This window comes from Dreissena polymorpha, chromosome 11 (assembly GCF_020536995.1).
Source record: "Dreissena polymorpha isolate Duluth1 chromosome 11, UMN_Dpol_1.0, whole genome shotgun sequence".
Classification (NCBI taxonomy): Eukaryota; Metazoa; Mollusca; class Bivalvia; order Myida; family Dreissenidae; genus Dreissena; species Dreissena polymorpha.
In genome coordinates, this window is record NC_068365.1 from 27,280,018 (window position 1) to 27,305,743 (window position 25,726).

A 25,726-nucleotide genomic window follows, 5' to 3' on the forward strand; every position below is an offset into this window, starting at 1 on the left:
GCTCTGACTGGTGCACTGGACATGATTTCAATGTGAGTCATCATACTGATTGTTTAATTAACACATGAATTTCAGTTTGTTCGTTAAAGTACTAACTTAGCTGTGTATTTACAGTGGACGTAGTGGTGCGCATGCAGGTGGTAGACTAGGTATTTCCATAAATACACTATGTTTACATATCGTACGATTACCGTAAGTCGACCATGACCTAATTTCGACCACTTTGTTTACATTAAGAACGCGGCCATTTGGATGACGTCACACGCAAGCGCTCCGAGTATTTCGATGAAGTGACATAACTACGCTTATAAACAAAAACAAATAAAAACAAAATAAGGAAAAAACAGGTAAAATTGCATTTCAAATTAAAAATTTAATTAAAATTACACAAATTTAACTATATCCCCATACATTTTATTGGTCCTATTTATTAATTCCCACAAAAATTGAAATGTAAAGCAGACGATCTTAACATAACACTTTATTGACAGCGCTTCATATCGGAAATAGTAGTAAATCGTAGTAAATTTAAGGCAAAGCTTTTTTTATTAAATTGGTTTTCAGACCTCTTCTTAGTTGTGATTTTTTTTACTTGTTTTCTTTAAGGCTTATCTAAAACGACTTTTGTAAAATGGGCACAGTGTGACAATAGAGCCTGCAACCACTGGGTACACCTGTCAGTTTGTACAGAATTAAAGTCATCAGAAGAGGTGCAACATTTATGTGCCAATGCCCATGCTGTGATAAAGAAGAGTGAAAATTGTTCTTAAGAAAAGTGAAAGAAACTTGTTCAATTGTATTTATAAAATTTGAAAACATATTTAATATATATTTACTGTTTTAGTTCGTGTTGAAATTGTTCAGAGAAGCGAAGTTTTAAGTTAAGTTGGCCTAATCCATTACCAATAGAGTGCTGTCCCTTTCCTGGATGTGACGTATCGACTTAAGGTAAACAACGCGCGGAGTTATGTTCTTGTAGTGTGTATGGAACTATCGGCTTTGCGTAGTAAAACATGCTGTAAATAATCATTTTTGACATTGATTTAACGGGAATTAAATAAATCTCTGAAGGTAAATAGTATATTGCTGCATTTTGTTGCGTAAATTCAGAAATTCTTTTACTTGTTTCCTTAACCGGTCGACTTACGGTAATTGGAGGATAATTGCTTCCAGTGGAGCAACATAGCTGATGAGTTAATAGCACTAGTTCTTCAGACAAATAACTTTATTTTCAACCTATAAAGCATATTTAGCTGTAGGTGGGGCCATTTAGCTGTAAGATCTGGCTTTTGTTCTGTAAGCCCTTAGAGTAATGAATTTCAGAGTGAAGACCATAGCGCCTTTTCCTAGTCAAGTATCGGGCAGCTGTTTGTCTTTTCAGAAATGCACATGTCTTCTTAAGCATGTCATTGTGTTTGCTTTTAATAAGATAGGCAATAAACTCATAACCTTTAGACAATGAGCATCTGTAAATTCAGATTTCACTATTTCAGAGTTAGCCAGACCATGATTGAGCTTAAGGATTGTGCTGCGGATGCAGCCTGTGCAGTTCCGGGAGAAAGTCACTGTCTTGGGCAATGCGGTCTGGTATCAGGTAAGCACTATTGAAAGCCTCACACTTTTGGGGGGTCTGAAGCCTTGTGCTGTCAATGCGCTCTGGTTCAAGTACAATCAGAATGCATTTTCAAAGCAGTACTTCATCAGATATGGTTATCTCAAGCTTACAGTTCGCGGGCAGATATGACTTCGATTTGTTCTTGCTAGCAGAACCCCTACAGGCCAAACTATGCGTTAAGCATTATTTTACACAGCAACCCTTGCAGACAGAAAAACAATACTTACAATTACTTCTGGCATTTAATTTCTTATTTCCTTTATATCTCTTTTGTCTGTTTGTTTGCCCTTTTAACTCTGACATGCCATCTTGCTCACATTGATGGAGCATACCTGTTTTTGTTTAGAGCCAAGTCCCCAGCTGCTCGAGTTTGCCGTGTCGATAATGAGAAAGCCATGGCATGATGTCTCCTCTATGTGTTTCCTTATCTCAGTGTTGAACATAATTGCCAGTTTCAGGGGCCTAAACATTTTATTTTATTAAAGGTCTGGATGATCATTGCCTGACTGCGGGTTTGTGTACACCTCAATCCGACTCTGTGTCCTGAACAGAGGCCGCAGTGGTGCAGCGCTTGTGGACGTTCCATCAACATCCTGAAAGGTCAACACTACACCAAGCTGGGAAAATTGATCCTGATAGTCATCCCCAGGTAGTGGAATGAATGTACACTGAACTACAGAGGAATCACACCCAAATGACTTTCCTGCCACGACATTAGTGTGGCCACTCGCGTAGGAATTCCTTAGCAAACGTGCTCTTTTGCATGGTGACTGTGGGCATTTTTGCAAAACTTACGCTTTCAACACTGGATTTTAAAGAGAATACTTAATCAAATGTCGCTAACAGGACTTATTTATATGAGAGAGACTATCTGGATGCGCATTAAGTGTCACTTTGTGTCGTAAGCTGTTGAAGGAGCGCTTTGCGCCTTTTTAAGTGTTAATTTTGGGTAGCCGGCTTGTATCGGCTTGAAAGCTGCAAATTATGCCTCTCATCATAATAGCATTAATTTTTGTAATTGCAATGTGTATGTTTAGATTGTAAGTGAAGCTTTTAATAATAATTTTCTTAAAAACATGATTTTATATGCTGTCAGTGAGTTTTTTATTGAAAAAAATGCTTAAAATTAAAAAAAGTCTCCTATTTCATCAAGACAAGTACACTGATTCACAATCAATACATTTATTTGGGCCTTTTGCTGATATATTGGTGAATTTCGCATGCAATGATACCAGTTTTGCCATAAAAGTTACGCGTAACAATAATTGGAGACACAAAATCAGCTGTCGTCACTTAGACTAAAAATCATGCATTCCGACTTGACTGCGGCCAATTTAGTCACCGCTTTAAATGGCCATTTTAAGGCCTTTACCCCCATCCGAATGCACTGAAATTGCATATTCATTGTGGAAATAGTTGAAATCTCATGTGGAGAAAGTTTGAAAAAGATGGGACAAAGTTGAGTTCCCTTAAAGGTTACATTACACTAAATCATTGTGTATCCCTCCGTGGTCCATTCGAAAGTAGTGCCTATTTCTAAAGAGTTCCTTTTCTCTTCTTGAATATAAGCCATTTAACAATGTGAGACATGTCTTTTGTGGTTATTTGTAATATCCTGTATGTGTCTTGAGTACTTTGATGCCTTGGATTGGAAGCTAACTTAAAAGATGAACTTTTGAGGGTGTGTTTTCTATTGTGTGGGGCTTTTGTCGAAATTAGGATTCCGAACGCGTTTTTCTACGGTGGGTTCATTCGACAGCGATTTACTTTCTTAGAAGTTGCGAGACGGTATGTTTTTGATTGCAATTATTGGAAGATGACAGATCCATCTTTAAAATGATACCAGGTTCGGAAAAATTGATACGTCGGAAAGGCAAGAAAAATGCTGTTAAAGTTGTCAGTTTTATAATGGGACCCTATGGGAATCGGAATTAGTGTAATATAACCTTTAAAAAGCACATTTACTGCAATGTCAAGGTCACATGGATTCGTCTGCAAGCGAGACAAGTAGAAATGAATTTTAATGAATGTTTTGATGATTTGGGTGCTAAAATAGATGAGAGATGTCAATATTTTGGTCCAAATGGATGTTTTTGGTGGTTTTGGACTCTTCTGGATGGGTGGGGGACCTGGTATGGACAAGTAAGGGTAACATTTCCAACAATCTTAAATGTAAATATTATTATGTCCCTAGATTGAAGTTTCAGGTGGAGAGCAAGATGAAAAATATGCCAAATTACATGCATGCAGCCCATCTATGCCATTTTTCTCTTTGTTTGTAGGCCTGACCGTTTGTCCTTGAGCCGTAGATGGTCAACAATCCGCTAGCTGTCTTGCTCTGACTGGTGCACTGGACATGATTTCAATGTGAGTCATCATACTGATTGTTTAATTAACACATGAATTTCAGTTTGTTCGTTAAAGAACTAACTTAGCTGTGTATTTACAGTGGACGTAGTGGTGCGCAGCAGGTGGTAGACTAGGTATTTCCATAAATACACTATGTTTACATATCGTACGATTACCGTAAGTCGACCATGACCTAATTTCGACCACTTTGTTAACATTAAGAACGCGGCCATTTGGATGACGTCACACGCAAGCGCTCCGAGTATTTCGATGAAGTGACATAACTACGCTTATAAACAAAAACAAATAAAACAAAATAAGGAAAAAACAGGTAAAATTGCATTTCAAAGTAAAAATTTAATTAAAATTACACAAATTTAACTATATCCCCATACATTTTATTGGTCCTATTTATTAAATTCCCACAAAAATTGAAATGTAAAGCAGACGATCTTAACATAACACTTTATTGACAGCGCTTCATATCGGAAATAGTAGTAAATCGTAGTAAATTTAAGGCAAAGCTTTTTTTATTAAATTGGTTTTCAGACCTCTTCTTAGTTGTGATTTTTTTACTTGTTTTCTTTTAAGGCTTATCTAAAACGACTTTTGTAAAATGGGCACAGTGTGACAATAGAGCCTGCAACCACTGGGTACACCTGTCAGTTTGTACAGAAATTAAAGTCATCAGAAGAGGTGCAACATTTATGTGCCCAATGCCCATGCTGTGATAAAGAAGAGTGAAAATTGTTCTTAAGAAAAGTGAAAGAAACTTGTTCAATTGTATTTATAAAATATTGAAAACATATTTAATATATATTTACTGTTTTAGTTCGTGTTGAAATTGTTCAGAGAAGCGAAGTTTTAAGTTAAGTTGGCCTAATCCATTACCAATAGAGTGCTGTCCCTTTCCTGGATGTGACGTATCGACTTAAGGTAAACAACGCGCGGAGTTAATGTTCTTGTAGTGTGTATGGAACTATCGGCTTTGCGTAGTAAAACATGCTGTAAATAATCATTTTTGACATTGATTTAACGGGAATTAAATAAATCTCTGAAGGTAAATAGTATATTGCTGCATTTTGTTGCGTAAATTCAGAAATTCTTTTACTTGTTTCCTTAACCGGTCGACTTATGGTAATTGGAGGATAATTGCTTCCAGTGGAGCAACATAGCTGATGAGTTAATAGCACTAGTTCTTCAGACAAATAACTTTATTTTCAACCTATAAAGCATATTTAGCTGTAGGTGGGGCCATTTAGCTGTAAGATCTGGCTTTTGTTCTGTTAAGCCCTTAGAGTAATGAATTTCAGAGTGAAGACCATAGCGCCTTTTCCTAGTCAAGTATCGGGCAGCTGTTTGTCTTTTCAGAAATGCACATGTCTTCTTAAGCATGTCATTGTGTTTGCTTTTAATAAGATAGGCAATAAACTCATAACCTTTAGACAATGAGCATCTGTAAATTCAGATTTCACTATTTCAGAGTTAGCCAGACCATGATTGAGCTTAAGGATTGTGCTGCGGATGCAGCCTGTGCAGTTCCGGGAGAAAGTCACTGTCTTGGGCAATGCGGTCTGGTATCAGGTAAGCACTATTGAAAGCCTCACACTTTTGGGGGGTCTGAAGCCTTGTGCTGTCAATGCGCTCTGGTTCAAGTACAATCAGAATGCATTTTCAAAAGCAGTACTTCATCAGATATGGTTATCTCAAGCTTACAGTTCGCGGGCAGATATGACTTCGATTTGTTCTTGCTAGCAGAACCCCTACAGGCCAAACTATGCGTTAAGCATTATTTTACACAGCAACCCTTGCAGACAGAAAAACAATACTTACAATACTTCTGGCATTTAATTTCTTATTTCCTTTATATCTCTTTTGTCTGTTTGTTTGCCCTTTTTAACTCTGACATGCCATCTTGCTCACATTGATGGAGCATACCTGTTTTTGTTTAGAGCCAAGTCCCCAGCTGCTCGAGTTTGCCGTGTCGATAATGAGAAAGCCATGGCATGATGTCTCCTCTATGTGTTTCCTTATCTCAGTGTTGAACATAATTGCCAGTTTCAGGGGCCTAAACATTTTATTTTATTAAAGGTCTGGATGATCATTGCCTGACTGCGGGTTGTGTACACCTCAATCCGACTCTGTGTCCTGAACAGAGGCCGCAGTGGTGCAGCGCTTGTGGACGTTCCATCAACATCCTGAAAGGTCAACACTACACCAAGCTGGGAAAATTGATCCTGATAGTCATCCCCAGGTAGTGGAATGAATGTACACTGAACTACAGAGGAATCACACCCAAATGACTTTCCTGCCACGACATTAGTGTGGCCACTCGCGTAGGAATTCCTAAGCAAACGTGCTCTTTGCATGGTGACTGTGGGCATTTTTGCAAAACTTACGCTTTCAACACTGGATTTTAAAGAGAATACTTAATCAAATGTCGCTAACAGGACTTATTTATATGAGAGAGACTATCTGGATGCGCATTAAGTGTCACTTTGTGTCGTAAGCTGTTGAAGGAGCGCTTTGGGCCTTTTAAGTGTTAATTTTGGGTAGCCGGCTTGAATCGGCTTGAAAGCTGCAAATTATGCCTCTCATCATAATAGCATTAATTTTTGTAATTGCAATGTGTTTGTTTAGATTGTAAGTGAAGCTTTTAATAATAATTTTCTTAAAAAACATGATTTTATATGCTGTCAGTGAGTTTTTTATTGAAAAAAATGCTTAAAATTAAAAAAAAAGTCTCCTATTTCATCAAGACAAGTACACTGATTCACAATCAATACATTTATTTGGGGCCTTTTGCTGATATATTGGTGAATTTCGCATGCAATGATACCAGTTTTTGCCATAAAAGTTACGCGTAACAATAATTGGAGACACAAAATCAGCTGTCGTCACTTAGACTAAAAATCATGCATTCCGACTTGACTGCGGCCAATTTAGTCACCGCTTTAAAAGGCCATTTTAAGGCCTTTACCCCCATCCGAATGCACTGAAATTGCATATTCATTGTGGAAATAGTTGAAATCTCATGTGGAGAAAGTTTGAAAAAGATGGGACAAAGTTGAGTTCCCTTAAAGGTTACATTACACTAAATCATTGTGTATCCCTCCGTGGTCCATTCGAAAGTAGTGCCTATTTCTAAAGAGTTCCTTTTCTCTTCTTGAATATAAGCCATTTAACAATGTGAGACATGTCTTTTGCGGTTATTTGTAATATCCTGTATGTGTCTTGAGTACTTTGATGCCTTGGATTGGAAGCTAACTTAAAAGATGAACTTTTGAGGGTGTGTTTTCTATTGTGTGGGGCTTTTGTCGAAATTAGGATTCCGAAACGCGTTTTTCTACGGTGGGTTCATTCGACAGCGATTTACTTTCTTAGAAGTTGCGAGACGGTATGTTTTTGATTGCAATTATTGGAAGATGACAGATCCATCTTTAAAATGATACCAGGTTCGGAAAAATTGATACGTCGGAAAGGCAAGAAAAATGCTGTTAAAGTTGTCAGTTTTATAATGGGACCCTATGGGAATCGGAATTAGTGTAATATAACCTTTAAAAAGCACATTTACTGCAATGTCAAGGTCACATGGATTCGTCTGCAAGCGAGACAAGTAGAAATGAATTTAATGAATGTTTTGATGATTTGGGTGCTAAAATAGATGAGAGATGTCAATATTTTGGTCCAAATGGATGTTTTTGGTGGTTTTGGACTCTTCTGGATGGGTGGGGGACCTGGTATGGACAAGTAAGGGTAACATTTCCAACAAATCTTAAATGTAAATATTATTATGTCCCTAGATTGAAGTTTCAGGTGGAGAGCAAGATGAAAAATATGCCAAATTACATGCATGCAGCCCATCTATGCCATTTTTCTCTTTGTTTGTAGGCCTGACCGTTTGTCCTTGAGCCGTAGATGGTCAACAATCCGCTAGCTGTCTTGCTCTGACTGGTGCACTGGACATGATTTCAATGTGAGTCATCATACTGATTGTTTAATTAACACATGAATTTCAGTTTGTTCGTTAAAGTACTAACTTAGCTGTGTATTTACAGTGGACGTAGTGGTGCGCAGCAGGTGGTAGACTAGGTATTTCCATAAATACACTATGTTTACATATCGTACGATTACCGTAAGTCGACCATGACCTAATTTCGACCACTTTGTTTACATTAAGAACGCGGCCATTTGGATGACGTCACACGCAAGCGCTCCGAGTATTTCGATGAAGTGACATAACTACGCTTATAAACAAAAACAAATAAAAACAAAATAAGGAAAAAACAGGTAAAATTGCATTTCAAAGTAAAAATTTAATTAAAATTACACAAATTTAACTATATCCCCATACATTTTATTGGTCCTATTTATTAAATTCCCACAAAAATTGAAATGTAAAGCAGACGATCTTAACATAACACTTTATTGACAGCGCTTCATATCGGAAATAGTAGTAAATCGTAGTAAATTTAAGGCAAAGCTTTTTTTATTAAATTGGTTTTCAGACCTCTTCTTAGTTGTGATTTTTTTACTTGTTTCTTTCTTTTAAGGCTTATCTAAAACGACTTTGTAAAATGGGCACAGTGTGACAATAGAGCCTGCAACCACTGGGTACACCTGTCAGTTTGTACAGAAATTAAAGTCATCAGAAGAGGTGCAACATTTATGTGCCCAATGCCCATGCTGTGATAAAGAAGAGTGAAAATTGTTCTTAAGAAAAGTGAAAGAAACTTGTTCAATTGTATTTATAAAATATTGAAAACATATTTAATATATATTTACTGTTTTAGTTCGTGTTGAAATTGTTCAGAGAAGCGAAGTTTTAAGTTAAGTTGGCCTAATCCATTACCAATAGAGTGCTGTCCCTTTCCTGGATGTGACGTATCGACTTAAGGTAAACAACGCGCGGAGTTAATGTTCTTGTAGTGTGTATGGAACTATCGGCTTTGCGTAGTAAAACATGCTGTAAATATCATTTTTGACATTGATTTAACGGGAATAAATAAATCTCTGAAGGTAAATAGTATATTGCTGCATTTTGTTGCGTAAATTCAGAAATTCTTTACTTGTTTCCTTAACCGGTTCGACTTACGGTAATTGGAGGATAATTGCTTCCAGTGGAGCAACATAGCTGATGAGTTAATAGCACTAGTTCTTCAGACAATAACTTTATTTTCAACCTATAAAGCATATTTAGCTGTAGGTGGGGCCATTTAGCTGTAAGATCTGGCTTTTGTTCTGTTAAGCCCTTAGAGTAATGAATTTCAGAGTGAAGACCATAGCGCCTTTTCCTAGTCAGTATCGGGCAGCTGTTTGTCTTTTCAGAAATGCACATGTCTTCTTAAGCATGTCATTGTGTTTGCTTTTAATAAGATAGGCAATAAACTCATAACCTTTAGACAATGAGCATCTGTAAATTCAGATTTCACTATTTCAGAGTTAGCCAGACCATGATTGAGCTTAAGGATTGTGCTGGCGGATGCAGCCTGTGCAGTTCCGGGAGAAAGTCACTGTCTTGGGCAATGCGGTCTGGTATCAGGTAAGCACTATTGAAAGCCTCACACTTTGGGGGGTCTGAAGCCTTGTGCTGTCAATGCGCTCTGGTTCAAGTACAATCAGAATGCATTTTCAAAGCAGTACTTCATCAGATTGGTTATCTCAAGCTTACAGTTCGCGGGCAGATATGACTTCGATTTGTTCTTGCTAGCAGAACCCCTACAGGCCAAACTATGCGTTAAGCATTATTTTACACAGCAAACCCTTGCAGACAGAAAAACAATACTTACAATTACTTCTGGCATTTAATTTCTTATTTCCTTTATATCTCTTTTGTCTGTTTGTTTGCCCTTTTAACTCTGACATGCCATCTTGCTCACATTGATGGAGCATACCTGTTTTTGTTTAGAGCCAAGTCCCAGCTGCTCGAGTTTGCCGTGTCGATAATGAGAAAGCCATGGCATGATGTCTCCTCTATGTGTTTCCTTATCTCAGTGTTGAACATAATTGCCAGTTTCAGGGGCCTAAACATTTTATTTTATTAAAGGTCTGGATGATCATTGCCTGACTGCGGGTTTGTGTACACCTCAATCCGACTCTGTGTCCTGAACAGAGGCCGCAGTGGTGCAGCGCTTGTGGACGTTCCATCAACATCCTGAAAGGTCAACACTACACCAAGCTGGGAAAATTGATCCTGATAGTCATCCCCAGGTAGTGGAATGAATGTACACTGAACTACAGAGGAATCACACCCAAATGACTTTCCTGCCACGACATTAGTGTGGGCCACTCGCGTAGGAATTCCTTAGCAAAACGTGCTCTTTTGCATGGTGACTGTGGGCATTTTGCAAAACTTACGCTTTCAACACTGGATTTTAAAGAGAATACTTAATCAAATGTCGCTAACAGGACTTATTTATATGAGAGAGACTATCTGGATGCGCATTAAGTGTCACTTTGTGTCGTAAGCTGTTGAAGGAGCGCTTTGCGCCTTTTTAAGTGTTAATTTTGGTAGCCGGCTTGTATCGGCTTGAAAGCTGCAAATTATGCCTCTCATCATAATAGCATTATTTTTGTAATTGCAATGTGTATGTTTAGATTGTAAGTGAAGCTTTTAATAATAATTTCTTAAAAAACATGATTTTATATGCTGTCAGTGAGTTTTTTATTGAAAAAAATGCTTAAAATTAAAAAAAAAGTCTCCTATTTTCATCAAGACAAGTACACTGATTCACAATCAATACATTTATTTGGGCCTTTTGCTGATATATTGGTGAATTTCGCATGCAATGATACCAGTTTTTGCCATAAAAGTTACGCGTAACAATAATTGGAGACACAAAATCAGCTGTCGTCACTTAGACTAAAAATCATGCATTCCGACTTGACTGCGGCCAATTTAGTCACCGCTTTAAAATGGCCATTTAAGGCCTTTACCCCCCATCCGAATGCACTGAAATTGCATATTCATTGTGGAAATAGTTTGAAATCTCATGTGGAGAAAGTTGAAAAAGATGGGACAAAGTTGAGTTCCCTTAAGGTTACATTACACTAAATCATTGTGTATCCCTCCGTGGTCCATTCGAAAGTAGTGCCTATTTCTAAAGAGTTCCTTTCTCTTCTTGAATATAAGCCATTTAACAATGTGAGACATGTCTTTTGTGGTTATTTGTAATATCCTGTATGTGTCTTGAGTACTTGATGCCTTGGATTGGAAGCTAACTTAAAAGATGAACTTTTGAGGGTGTGTTTTCTATTGTGTGGGGGCTTTTGTCGAAATTAGGATTCCGAAACGCGTTTTTCTACGGTGGGTTCATTCGACAGCGATTTACTTTCTTAGAAGTTGCGAGACGGTATGTTTTTGATTGCAATTATTGGAAGATGACAGATCCATCTTTAAAATGATACCAGGTTCGGAAAAATTGATACGTCGGAAAGGCAAGAAAAATGCTGTTAAAGTTGTCAGTTTATAATGGGACCCTATGGGAATCGGAATTAGTGTAATATAACCTTTAAAAAGCACATTTACTGCAATGTCAAGGTCACATGGATTCGTCTGCAAGCGAGACAAGTAGAAATGAATTTTAATGAATGTTTTGATGATTTGGGTGCTAAAATAGATGAGAGATGTCAATATTTGGTCCAAATGGATGTTTTTGGTGGTTTTGGACTCTTCTGGATGGGTGGGGGACCTGGTATGGACAAGTAAGGGTAACATTTCCAACAAATCTTAAATGTAAATATTATTATGTCCCTAGATTGAAGTTTCAGGTGGAGAGCAAGATGAAAAATATGCCAAATTACTGCATGCAGCCCATCTATGCCATTTTTCTCTTTGTTTGTAGGCCTGACCGTTTGTCCTTGAGCCGTAGATGGTCAACAATCCGCTAGCTGTCTTGCTCTGACTGGTGCACTGGACATGATTTCAATGTGAGTCATCATACTGATTGTTTAATTAACACATGAATTTCAGTTTGTTCGTTAAAGTACTAACTTAGCTGTGTATTTACAGTGGACGTAGTGGTGCGCAGCAGGTGGTAGACTAGGTATTTCCATAAATACACTATGTTTACATATCGTACGATTACCGTAAGTCGACCATGACCTAATTTCGACCACTTTGTTAACATTAAGAACGCGGCCATTTGGATGACGTCACACGCAAGCGCTCCGAGTATTTCGATGAAGTGACATAACTACGCTTATAAACAAAAACAAATAAAAACAAAATAAGGAAAAAACAGGTAAAATTGCATTTCAAAGTAAAAATTTAATTAAAATTACACAAATTTAACTATATCCCCATACATTTTATTGGTCCTATTTATTAAATTCCCACAAAAATTGAAATGTAAAGCAGACGATCTTAACATAACACTTTATTGACAGCGCTTCATATCGGAATAGTAGTAAATCGTAGTAAATTTAAGGCAAAGCTTTTTTATTAAATTGGTTTTCAGACCTCTTCTTAGTTGTGATTTTTTTTACTTGTTTTCTTTTAAGGCTTATCTAAAACGACTTTTGTAAAATGGGCACAGTGTGACAATAGAGCCTGCAACCACTGGGTACACCTGTCAGTTTGTACAGAAATTAAAGTCATCAGAAGAGGTGCAACATTTATGTGCCCAATGCCCATGCTGTGATAAGAAGAGTGAAAATTGTTCTTAGAAAAGTGAAAGAAACTTGTCAATTGTATTTATAAAATATTGAAAACATATTTAATATATATTTACTGTTTTAGTTCGTGTTGAAATTGTTCAGAGAAGCGAAGTTTTAAGTTAAGTTGGCCTAATCCATTACCAATAGAGTGCTGTCCCTTTCCTGGATGTGACGTATCGACTTAAGGTAAACAACGCGCGGAGTTAATGTTCTTGTAGTGTGTATGGAACTATCGGCTTTGCGTAGTAAAACATGCTGTAAATAATCATTTTTGACATTGATTAACGGGAATTAAATAAATCTCTGAAGGTAAATAGTATATTGCTGCATTTTGTTGCGTAAATTCAGAAATTCTTTTACTTGTTTCCTTAACCGGTCGACTTAGGTAATTGGAGGATAATTGCTTCCAGTGGAGCAACATAGCTGATGAGTTAATAGCACTAGTTCTTCAGACAAATAACTTTATTTTCAACCTATAAAGCATATTTAGCTGTAGGTGGGGCCATTTTAGCTGTAAGATCTGGCTTTTGTTCTGTTAAGCCCTTAGAGTAATGAATTTCAGAGTGAAGACCATAGCGCCTTTTCCTAGTCAAGTATCGGGCAGCTGTTTGTCTTTTCAGAAATGCACATGTCTTCTTAAGCATGTCATTGTGTTTGCTTTTAATAAGATAGGCATATAAACTCATAACCTTTAGACAATGAGCATCTGTAAATTCAGATTTCACTATTTCAGAGTTAGCCAGACCATGATTGAGCTTAAGGATTGTGCTGCGGATGCAGCCTGTGCAGTTCCGGGAGAAAGTCACTGTCTTGGGCAATGCGGTCTGGTATCAGGTAAGCACTATTGAAAGCCTCACACTTTTGGGGGGTCTGAAGCCTTGTGCTGTCAATGCGCTCTGGTTCAAGTACAATCAGAATGCATTTTCAAAGCAGTACTTCATCAGATATGGTTATCTCAAGCTTACAGTTCGCGGGCAGATATGACTTCGATTTGTTCTTGCTAGCAGAACCCCTACAGGCCAAACTATGCGTTAAGCATTATTTTACACAGCAACCCTTGCAGACAGAAAAACAATACTTACAATTACTTCTGGCATTTAATTTCTTATTTCCTTTATATCTCTTTTGTCTGTTTGTTTGCCCTTTTTAACTCTGACATGCATCTTGCTCACATTGATGGAGCATACCTGTTTTTGTTTAGAGCCAAGTCCCCAGCTGCTCGAGTTTGCCGTGTCGATAATGAGAAAGCCATGGCATGATGTCTCCTCTATGTGTTTCCTTATCTCAGTGTTGAACATAATTGCCAGTTTCAGGGGCCTAAACATTTATTTTATTAAAGGTCTGGATGATCATTGCCTGACTGCGGGTTGTGTACACCTCAATCCGACTCTGTGTCCTGAACAGAGGCCGCAGTGGTGCAGCGCTTGTGGACGTTCCATCAACATCCTGAAAGGTCAACACTACACCAAGCTGGGAAAATTGATCCTGATAGTCATCCCCAGGTAGTGGAATGAATGTACACTGAACTACAGAGGAATCACACCCAAATGACTTTCCTGCCACGACATTAGTGTGGCCACTCGCGTAGGAATTCCTAAGCAAACGTGCTCTTTTGCATGGTGACTGTGGGCATTTTGCAAAACTTACGCTTCAAACACTGGATTTTAAAGAGAATACTTAATCAAATGTCGCTAACAGGACTTATTTATATGAGAGAGACTATCTGGATGCGCATTAAAGTGTCACTTTGTGTCGTAAGCTGTTGAAGGAGCGCTTTGCGCCTTTTTAAGTGTTAATTTTGGGTAGCCGGCTTGAATCGGCTTGAAAGCTGCAAATTATGCCTCTCATCATAATAGCATTAATTTTTGTAATTGCAATGTGTATGTTTAGATTGTAAGTGAAGCTTTTAATAATAATTTTCTTAAAAAACATGATTTTATATGCTGTCAGTGAGTTTTTATTGAAAAAAAAATGCTTAAAATTAAAAAAAAGTCTCCTATTTCATCAAGACAAGTACACTGATTCACAATCAATACATTTATTTGGGGCTTTGCTGATATATTGGTGATTTCGCATGCAATGATACCAGTTTTTGCCATAAAAGTTACGCGTAACAATAATTGGAGACACAAAATCAGCTGTCGTCACTTAGACTAAAAATCATGCATTCCGACTTGACTGCGGCCAATTTAAGGTCCACCGCTTTAAAAAGGCATTTAAGGCCTTTACCCCCATCCGAATGCACTGAAATTGCATATTCATTGTGGAAATAGTTGAAATCTCATGTGGAGAAAGTTTGAAAAAGATGGGACAAAGTTGAGTTCCCTTAAAGTTACATTACACTAAATCATTGTGTATCCCTCCGTGGTCATTCGAAAGTAGTGCTATTTCTAAAGAGTTCCTTTTCTCTTCTTGAATATAAGCCATTTAACAATGTGAGACATGTCTTTGCGGTTATTTGTAATATCCTGTAATTGTCTTGAGTACGTTGATGCCTTGGATTGGAAGCTAACTTAAAAGAGATGAACTTTTGAGGGTGTGTTTTCTATTGTGTGGGGCTTTTGTCGAAATTAGGATTCCGAAACGCGTTTTTCTACGGTGGGGTTCATTCGACAGCGATTACTTTCTTAGAAGTTGCGAGACGGTATGTTTTGATTGCAATTATTGGAAGATGACAGATCCATCTTTAAAATGATACCAGGTTCGGAAAAATTGATACGTCGGAAAGGCAAGAAAAATGCTGTTAAAGTTGTCAGTTTTATAATGGGACCCTATGGGAATCGGATTAGTGTAATATAACCTTTAAAAAAGCACATTTACTTGCAAATGTCAAGGTCACATGGATTCGTCTGCAAGCGAGACAAGTAGAAATGAATTTTAATGAATGTTTTGATGATTTGGGTGCTAAAATAGATGAGAGATGTCAATATTTTGGTCCAATGGATGTTTTTGGTGGTTTTGGACTCTTCTGGATGGGTGGGGGACCTGGTATGGACAAGTAAGGGTAACATTTCCAACAAATCTTAAATGTAAATATTATTATGTCCCTAGATTGAAGTTTCAGGTGGAGAGCAAGATGAAAAATATGCCAAATTACATGCATGCAGCCCATCTATGCCATTTTTCTCTTTGTTTGTAGGCCTGACCGTTTGTCCTTGAGCCGTAGATGGTCAACAATAATCCGCTAGCTGTCCTTGCTCTGACTGGTGCACTGGACATGATTTCAATGTGAGTCCATCATACTGATTGTTTAATTAACACATGACTTTCAGTTGTTCGTTAAAGTACTAACTTAGCGGTGTATTTACAGTGGACGTAGTGGTGCGCAGCAGGTGGTAGACTAGGTATTTCCATAAATACACTATGTTTACATATCGTACGATTACCGTAAGTCGACCATGACCTAATTTCGACCACTTTGTTTACATTAAGAACGCGGCCATTTGGATGACGTCACCACGCAAGCGCTCCGAGTATTTCGATGAAGTGACATAACTACGCTTATAAACAAAAACAAATAAAACAAAATAAGGAAAAACAGGTAAAATTGCATTTCAAAAGTAAAAATTAATTAAAATTACACAAATTTAACTATATCCCCATACATTTTATTGGTCCTATTATTAAATTCCCACAAAAAATTGAAATGTAAAGCAGACGATCTTACATAACACTTATGGACAGCGCTTCATATCGGAAAATAGTAGTAATCGTAGTAAATTTAAGGCAAAAGCTTTTTTATTAAAATTGGTTTTCAGACCTCTTCTAGTTGTGATTTTTTTTACTTGTTTTCTTTTAAGGCTTATCTAAACGACTTTTGTAGAAATGGGCACAGTGTGACAATAGGGCCTGCAACCACTGGGTACACCGGTCAGTTTGTACAGAAATTAAAGTCATCAGAAGAGTGCACATTTATGTGCCCAATGCCCATGCTGTGATAAAGAGAGTGAAAATGGTTCTTAAGAAAAGTGAAAGAAACTTGTTTCAATTGTATTTTATAAAATAGTGAAAAACATATTTAATATTATTTACTGTTTTAGTTCGTGTTGCAATTGTTCAGAGACGAGTTTTAAGTTAAGTTGGCCTAATCCATTACCAATAGGAGTGCTGTCCCTTTCCTGGATGTGACGTATCGACTTAAGGTAAACAACGCGCGGAGTTAATGTTCTTGTAGTGTGTATGGAACTATCGGCTTTGCGTAGTAAAACATGCTGTAAATAATCATTTTTGACATTGATTTAACGGGAATTAATAAATCTCTGAAGGTAAATAGTATATTGCTGCATTTTGTTGCGTAAATTCAGAAATTCTTTTACTTGTTTCCTTAACCGGTCGACTTACGGTAATTGGAGGATAATTGCTTCCAGTGGAGCAACATAGCTGATGAGTTAATAGCACTAGTTTCTTCAGACAAATAACTTTATTTTCAACCTATAAAGCATATTTATCTGTAGGTGGGGCCATTTAGCTGTAAGATCTGGCTTTGTTCTGTTAAGCCCTTAGAGTAATGAATTTCAGAGTGAAGACCATAGCGCCTTTTCCTAGTCAAGTATCGGGCAGCTGTTTGTCTTTTCAGAAATGCACATGTCTTCTTAAGCATGTCATGTGTTTGCTTTTAATAAGATAGCAAATAACTCATAACCTTTAGACAATGAGCATCTGTAAATTCGAGATTTCCACTATTTCAGAGTTAGCCAGACCATGATTGAGCTAAGGATTGTGCTGCGGATGCAGCCTGTGCAGTTCCGGGAGAAAGTCACTGTCTTGGGCAATGCGGTCTGGTATCAGGTAAGCACTATTGAAAGCCTCACACTTTTGGGGGGTCTGAAGCCTTGTGCTGTCAATGCGCTCTGGTTCAAGTACAATCAGAATGCATTTTCAAAGCAGTACTTCATCAGATATGGTTATCTCAAGCTTACAGTTCGCGGGCAGATATGACTTCGATTTGTTCTTGCTAGCAGCCAAGCAAACTATAGCAAAATTAAGCAATATTTTACAACAGCAACCTTGCAGACAGAAAAACAATACTTACAATTACTTCTGGCATTTAATTTCTTATTTCCTTTATATCTCTTTTGTCTGTTTGTTTGCCCTTTTTAACTCTGACATGCCATCTTGCTCACATTGATGGAGCATACCTGTTTTTGTTTAGAGCCAAGTCCCCAGCTGCTCGAGTTTGCCGTGTCGATAATGAGAAAGCCATGGCATGATGTCTCCTCTATGTGTTTCCTTATCTCAGTGTTGAACATAATTGCCAGTTTCAGGGGCCTAAACATTTTATTTTATTAAAGGTCTGGATGATCATTGCCTGACTGCGGGTTTGTGTACACCTCAATCCGACTCTGTGTCCTGAACAGAGGCCGCAGTGGTGCAGCGCTTGTGGACGTTCCATCAACATCCTGAAAGGTCAACACTACACCAAGCTGGGAAAATTGATCCTGATAGTCATCCCCAGGTAGTGGAATGAATGTACACTGAACTACAGAGGAATCACACCCAAATGACTTTCCTGCCACGACATTAGTGTGGCCACTCGCGTAGGAATTCCTTAGCAAACGTGCTCTTTTGCATGGTGACTGTGGGCATTTTTGCAAAACTTACGCTTTCAACACTGGATTTTAAAGAGAATACTTAATCAAATGTCGCTAACAGGACTTATTTATATGAGAGAGACTATCTGGATGCGCATTAAGTGTCACTTTGTGTCGTAAGCTGTTGAAGGAGCGCTTTGCGCCTTTTTAAGTGTTAATTTTGGGTAGCCGGCTTGTATCGGCTTGAAAGCTGCAAATTATGCCTCTCATCATAATAGCATTAATTTTTGTAATTGCAATGTGTATGTTTAGATTGTAAGTGAAGCTTTTAATAATAATTTTCTTAAAAAACATGATTTTATATGCTGTCAGTGAGTTTTTTATTGAAAAAAATGCTTAAAATTAAAAAAAAGTCTCCTATTTCATCAAGACAAGTACACTGATTCACAATCAATACATTTATTTGGGCCTTTTGCTGATATATTGGTGAATTTCGCATGCAATGATACCAGTTTTTGCCATAAAAGTTACGCGTAACAATAATTGGAGACACAAAATCAGCTGTCGTCACTTAGACTAAAAATCATGCATTCCGACTTGACTGCGGCCAATTTAGTCACCGCTTTAAATGGCCATTTTAAGGCCTTTACCCCCATCCGAATGCACTGAAATTGCATATTCATTGTGGAAATAGTTGAAATCTCATGTGGAGAAAGTTTGAAAAAGATGGGACAAAGTTGAGTTCCCTTAAAGGTTACATTACACTAAATCATTGTGTATCCCTCCGTGGTCCATTCGAAAGTAGTGCCTATTTCTAAAGAGTTCCTTTTCTCTTCTTGAATATAAGCCATTTAACATGTGAGACATGTCTTTTGTGGTTATTTGTAATATCCTGTATGTGTCTTGAGTACTTTGATGCCTTGGATTGGAAGCTAACTTAAAAGATGAACTTTTGAGGGTGTGTTTTCTATTGTGTGGGGCTTTTGTCGAAATTAGGATTCCGAAACGCGTTTTTCTACGGTGGGTTCATTCGACAGCGATTTACTTTCTAGAAGTTGCGAGACGGTATGTTTTTGATTGCAATTATTGGAAGATGACAGATCCATCTTTAAAATGATACCAGGTTCGGAAAAATTGATACGTCGGAAAGGCAAGAAAAATGCTGTTAAAGTTGTCAGTTTTATAATGGGACCCTATGGGAATCGGAATTAGTGTAATATAACCTTTAAAAAGCACATTTACTGCAATGTCAAGGTCACATGGATTCGTCTGCAAGCGAGACAAGTAGAAATGAATTTTAATGAATGTTTTGATGATTTGGGTGCTAAAATAGATGAGAGATGTCAATATTTTGGTCCAAATGGATGTTTTTGGTGGTTTTGGACTCTTCTGGATGGGTGGGGGACCTGGTATGGACAAGTAAGGGTAACATTTCCAACAAATCTTAAATGTAAATATTATTATGTCCCTAGATTGAAGTTTCAGGTGGAGAGCAAGATGAAAAATATGCCAAATTACATGCATGCAGCCCATCTATGCCATTTTTCTCTTTGTTTGTAGGCCTGACCGTTTGTCCTTGAGCCGTAGATGGTCAACAATCCGCTAGCTGTCTTGCTCTGACTGGTGCACTGGACATGATTTCAATGTGAGTCATCATACTGATTGTTTAATTAACACATGAATTTCAGTTTGTTCGTTAAAGTACTAACTTAGCTGTGTATTTACAGTGGACGTAGTGGTGCGCAGCAGGTGGTAGACTAGGTATTTCCATAAATACACTATGTTTACATATCGTACGATTACCGTAAGTCGACCATGACCTAATTTCGACCACTTTGTTTACATTAAGAACGCGGCCATTTGGATGACGTCACACGCAAGCGCTCCGAGTATTTCGATGAAGTGACATAACTACGCTTATAAACAAAAACATAAAACAAAATAAGGAAAAAACAGGTAAAATTGCATTTCAAAGTAAAAATTTAATTAAAATACACAAATTTAACTATATCCCCATACATTTTATTGGTCCTATTTATTAAATTCCCACAAAAATTGAAATGTAAAGCAGACGATCTTAACATAACACTTTATTGACAGCGCTTCATATCGGAAATAGTAGTAAATCGTAGTAAATTTAAGGCAAAGCTTTTTTTATTAAATTGGTTTTCAGACCTCTTCTTAGTTGTGATTTTTTTTACTTGTTTTCTTTTAAGGCTTATCTAAAACGACTTTTGTAAAATGGGCACAGTGTGACAATAGAGCCTGCAACCACTGGGTACACCTGTCAGTTTGTACAGAAATTAAAGTCATCAGAAGAGGTGCAACATTTATGTGCCCAATGCCCATGCTGTGATAAAGAAGAGTGAAAATTGTTCTTAAGAAAAGTGAAAGAAACTTGTTCAATTGTATTTATAAAATATTGAAAACATATTTAATATATATTTACTGTTTTAGTTCGTGTTGAAATTGTTCAGAGAAGCGAAGTTTTAAGTTAAGTTGGCCTAATCCATTACCAATAGAGTGCTGTCCCTTTCCTGGATGTGACGTATCGACTTAAGGTAAACAACGCGCGGAGTTAATGTTCTTGTAGTGTGTATGGAACTATCGGCTTTGCGTAGTAAAACATGCTGTAAATAATCATTTTTGACATTGATTTAACGGGAATTAAATAAATCTCTGAAGGTAAATAGTATATTGCTGCATTTTGTTGCGTAAATTCAAATTCAGAATTCTTTTACTTGTTTCCTTAACCGGTCGACTTACGGTAATTGGAGGATAATTGCTTCCAGTGGAGCAACATAGCTGATGAGTTAATAGCACTAGTTCTTCAGACAAATAACTTTATTTTCAACCTATAAAGCATATTTAGCTGTAGGTGGGGCCATTTAGCTGTAAGATCTGGCTTTTGTTCTGTTAAGCCCTTAGAGTAATGAATTTCAGAGTGAAGACCATAGCGCCTTTTCCTAGTCAAGTATCGGGCAGCTGTATGTCTTTTCAGAAATGCACATGTCTTCTTAAGCATGTCATTGTGTTTGCTTTTAATAAGATAGGCAATAAACTCATAACCTTTAGACAATGAGCATCTGTAAATTCAGATTTCACTATTTCAGAGTTAGCCAGACCATGATTGAGCTTAAGGATTGTGCTGCGGATGCAGCCTGTGCAGTTCCGGGAGAAAGTCACTGTCTTGGGCAATGCGGTCTGGTATCAGGTAAGCACTATTGAAAGCCTCACACTTTTGGGGGGTCTGAAGCCTTGTGCTGTCAATGCGCTCTGGTTCAAGTACAATCAGAATGCATTTTCAAAGCAGTACTTCATCAGATATGGTTATCTCAAGCTTACAGTTCGCGGGCAGATATGACTTCGATTTGTTCTTGCTAGCAGAACCCCTACAGGCCAAACTATGCGTTAAGCATTATTTTACACAGCAACCCTTGCAGACAGAAAAACAATACTTACAATTACTTCTGGCATTTAATTTCTTATTTCCTTTATATCTCTTTTGTCTGTTTGTTTGCCCTTTTTAACTCTGACATGCCATCTTGCTCACATTGATGGAGCATACCTGTTTTTGTTTAGAGCCAAGTCCCCAGCTGCTCGAGTTTGCCGTGTCGATAATGAGAAAGCCATGGCATGATGTCTCCTCTATGTGTTTCCTTATCTCAGTGTTGAACATAATTGCCAGTTTCAGGGGCCTAAACATTTTATTTTATTAAAGGTCTGGATGATCATTGCCTGACTGCGGGTTTGTGTACACCTCAATCCGACTCTGTGTCCTGAACAGAGGCCGCAGTGGTGCAGCGCTTGTGGACGTTCCATCAACATCCTGAAAGGTCAACACTACACCAAGCTGGGAAAATTGATCCTGATAGTCATCCCCAGGTAGTGGAATGAATGTACACTGAACTACAGAGGAATCACACCCAATGACTTTCCTGCCACGACATTAGTGTGGCCACTCGCGTAGGAATTCCTTAGCAAACGTGCTCTTTTGCATGGTGACTGTGGGCATTTTTGCAAAACTTACGCTTTCAACACTGGATTTTAAAGAGAATACTTAATCAAATGTCGCTAACAGGACTTATTTATATGAGAGAGACTATCTGGATGCGCATTAAGTGTCACTTTGTGTCGTAAGCTGTTGAAGGAGCGCTTTGCGCCTTTTTAAGTGTTAATTTTGGGTAGCCGGCTTGTATCGGCTTGAAAGCTGCAAATTATGCCTCTCATCATAATAGCATTAATTTTTGTAATTGCAATGTGTATGTTTAGATTGTAAGTGAAGCTTTTAATAATAATTTTCTTAAAAAACATGATTTTTATGCTGTCAGTGAGTTTTTTATTGAAAAAAATGCTTAAAAATTAAAAAAAAGTCTCCTATTTCATCAAGACAAGTACACTGATTCACAATCAATACATTTATTTGGGCCTTTTGCTGATATATTGGTGAATTTCGCATGCAATGATACCAGTTTTTGCCATAAAAGTTACGCGTAACAATAATTGGAGACACAAAATCAGCTGTCGTCACTTAGACTAAAAATCATGCATTCCGACTTGACTGCGGCCAATTTAGTCACCGCTTTAAATGGCCATTTTAAGGCCTTTACCCCCATCCGAATGCACTGAAATTGCATATTCATTGTGGAAATAGTTGAAATCTCATGTGGAGAAAGTTTGAAAAAGATGGGACAAAGTTGAGTTCCCTTAAAGGTTACATTACACTAAATCATTGTGTATCCCTCCGTGGTCCATTCGAAAGTAGTGCCTATTTCTAAAGTTCCTTTCTCTTCTTGAATATAAGCCATTTAACAATGTGAGACATGTCTTTTGTGGTTTTTTGTAATATCCTGTATGTGTCTTGAGTACTTTGATGCCTTGGATTGGAAGCTAACTTAAAAGATGAACTTTTGAGGGTGTGTTTTCTATTGTGTGGGGCTTTTGTCGAAATTAGGATTCCGAAACGCGTTTTTCTACGGTGGGTTCATTCGACAGCGATTTACTTTCTTAGAAGTTGCGAGACGGTATGTTTTTGATTGCAATTATTGGAAGATGACAGATCCATCTTTAAATGATACCAGGTTCGGAAAAATTGATACGTCGGAAAGGCAAGAAAATGCTGTTAAAGTTGTCAGTTTTATAATGGGACCCTATGGGAATCGGAATTAGTGTAATATAACCTTTAAAAAGCACATTTACTGCAATGTCAAGGTCACATGGATTCGTCTGCAAGCGAGACAAGTAGAAATGAATTTTAATGAATGTTTTGATGATTTGGGTGCTAAAATAGATGAGAGATGTCAATATTTTGGTCCAAATGGATGTTTTTGGTGGTTTTGGACTCTTCTGGATGGGTGGGGGACCTGGTATGGACAAGTAAGGGTAACATTTCCAACAAATCTTAAATGTAAATATTATTATGTCCCTAGATTGAAGTTTCAGGTGGAGAGCAAGATGAAAATATGCCAAATTACATGCATGCAGCCCATCTATGCCATTTTTCTCTTTGTTTGTAGGCCTGACCGTTTGTCCTTGAGCCGTAGATGGTCAACAATCCGCTAGCTGTCTTGCTCTGACTGGTGCACTGGACATGATTTCAATGTGAGTCATCATACTGATTGTTTATTAACACATGAATTTCAGTTTGTTCGTTAAAGTACTAACTTAGCTGTGTATTTACAGTGGACGTAGTGGTGCGCAGCAGGTGGTAGACTAGGTATTTCCATAAATACACTATGTTTACATATCGTACGATTACCGTAAGTCGACCATGACCTAATTTCGACCACTTTGTTTACATTAAGAACGCGGCCATTTGGATGACGTCACACGCAAGCGCTCCGAGTATTTCGATGAAGTGACATAACTACGCTTATAAACAAAAACAAATAAAAACAAAATAAGGAAAAAACAGGTAAAATTGCATTTCAAAGTAAAAATTTAATTAAAATTACACAAATTTAACTATATCCCCATACATTTATTGGTCCTATTTATTAAATTCCCACAAAAATTGAAATGTAAAGCAGACGATCTTAACATAACACTTTATTGACAGCGCTTCATATCGGAAATAGTAGTAAATCGTAGTAAATTTAAGGCAAAGCTTTTTTTATTAAATTGGTTTTCAGACCTCTTCTTAGTTGTGATTTTTTTTACTTGTTTTCTTTTAAGGCTTATCTAAAACGACTTTTGTAAAATGGGCACAGTGTGACAATAGAGCCTGCAACCACTGGGTACACCTGTCAGTTTGTACAGAAATTAAAGTCATCAGAAGAGGTGCAACATTTATGTGCCCAATGCCCATGCTGGTGATAAAGAAGAGTGAAAATTGTTCTTAAGAAAAGTGAAAGAAACTTGTTCAATTGTATTTATAAAATATTGAAAACATATTTAATATATATTTACTGTTTTAGTTCGTGTTGAAATTGTTCAGAGAAGCGAAGTTTTAAGTTAAGTTGGCCTAATCCATTACCAATAGAGTGCTGTCCCTTTCCTGGATGTGACGTATCGACTTAAGGTAAACAACGCGCGGAGTTAATGTTCTTGTAGTGTGTATGGAACTATCGGCTTTGCGTAGTAAAACATGCTGTAAATAATCATTTTTGACATTGATTTAACGGGATTAAATAAATCTCTGAAGGTAAATAGTATATTGCTGCATTTTGTTGCGTAAATTCAGAAATTCTTTTACTTGTTTCCTTAACCGGTCGACTTACGGTAATTGGAGGATAATTGCTTCCAGTGGAGCAACATAGCTGATGAGTTAATAGCACTAGTTCTTCAGACAAATAACTTTATTTTCAACCTATAAAGCATATTTAGCTGTAGGTGGGGCCATTTAGCTGTAAGATCTGGCTTTTGTTCTGTTAAGCCCTTAGAGTAATGAATTTCAGAGTGAAGACCATAGCGCCTTTTCCTAGTCAGTATCGGGCAGCTGTATGTCTTTTCAGAAATGCACATGTCTTCTAAGCATGTCATTGTGTTTGCTTTTAATAAGATAGGCAATAAACTCATAACCTTTAGACAATGAGCATCTGTAAATTCAGATTTCACTATTTCAGAGTTAGCCAGACCATGATTGAGCTTAAGGATTGTGCTGCGGATGCAGCCTGTGCAGTTCCGGGAGAAAGTCACTGTCTTGGGCAATGCGGTCTGGTATCAGGTAAGCACTATTGAAAGCCTCACACTTTTGGGGGGTCTGAAGCCTTGTGCTGTCAATGCGCTCTGGTTCAAGTACAATCAGAATGCATTTTCAAAGCAGTACTTCATCAGATATGGTTATCTCAAGCTTACAGTTTCGCGGCAGATATGACTTCGATTTGTTCTTGCTAGCAGAACCCCTACAGGCCAAACTATGCGTTAAGCATTATTTTACACAGCAACCCTTGCAGACAGAAAAACAATACTTACAATTACTTCTGGCATTTAATTTCTTATTTCCTTTTATCTCTTTTGTCTGTTTGTTTGCCCTTTTTAACTCTGACATGCCATCTTGCTCACATTGATGGAGCATACCTGTTTTTGTTTAGAGCCAAGTCCCCAGCTGCTCGAGTTTGCCGTGTCGATAATG

At 37.6% G+C, this 25,726-nt stretch overlaps 2 long non-coding RNA genes across 22 annotated transcripts; one reads left to right on the plus strand and one right to left on the minus strand.

Moving 5' to 3' along the window:
• LOC127850365 (uncharacterized) lies at window positions 1–25,325 on the plus strand. Of its 21 annotated transcripts, none has more exons than XR_008035242.1 (22): window positions 2–32; window positions 238–347; window positions 845–948; window positions 1,494–1,594; window positions 2,101–2,264; window positions 3,898–3,982; window positions 4,797–4,900; window positions 5,448–5,548; window positions 10,011–10,174; window positions 11,809–11,893; window positions 12,098–12,207; window positions 12,705–12,808; window positions 13,356–13,456; window positions 17,914–18,077; window positions 19,714–19,798; window positions 20,611–20,714; window positions 21,267–21,367; window positions 21,875–22,038; window positions 23,670–23,754; window positions 23,958–24,067; window positions 24,570–24,673; window positions 25,218–25,325. It is a non-coding gene; the product is annotated as an uncharacterized LOC127850365 (long non-coding RNA). The 21 variants fall into 21 exon arrangements; XR_008035243.1 differs by lacking the exon at window positions 2–32 and adding an exon at window positions 12,467–12,571 and having other exon boundaries at window positions 141–347; XR_008035252.1 differs by lacking the exons at window positions 2–32; window positions 13,356–13,456 and adding exons at window positions 12,467–12,571; window positions 17,311–17,410 and having other exon boundaries at window positions 141–347.
• Window positions 3,422–15,741, minus strand: LOC127850366 (uncharacterized). The gene is made up of 2 exons (XR_008035258.1): window positions 15,608–15,741; window positions 3,422–3,744 (listed from the first exon to the last, which is right to left on the minus strand). It is a non-coding gene; the product is annotated as an uncharacterized LOC127850366 (long non-coding RNA).
• Window positions 25,326–25,726: the final 401 nt, after the last annotated feature.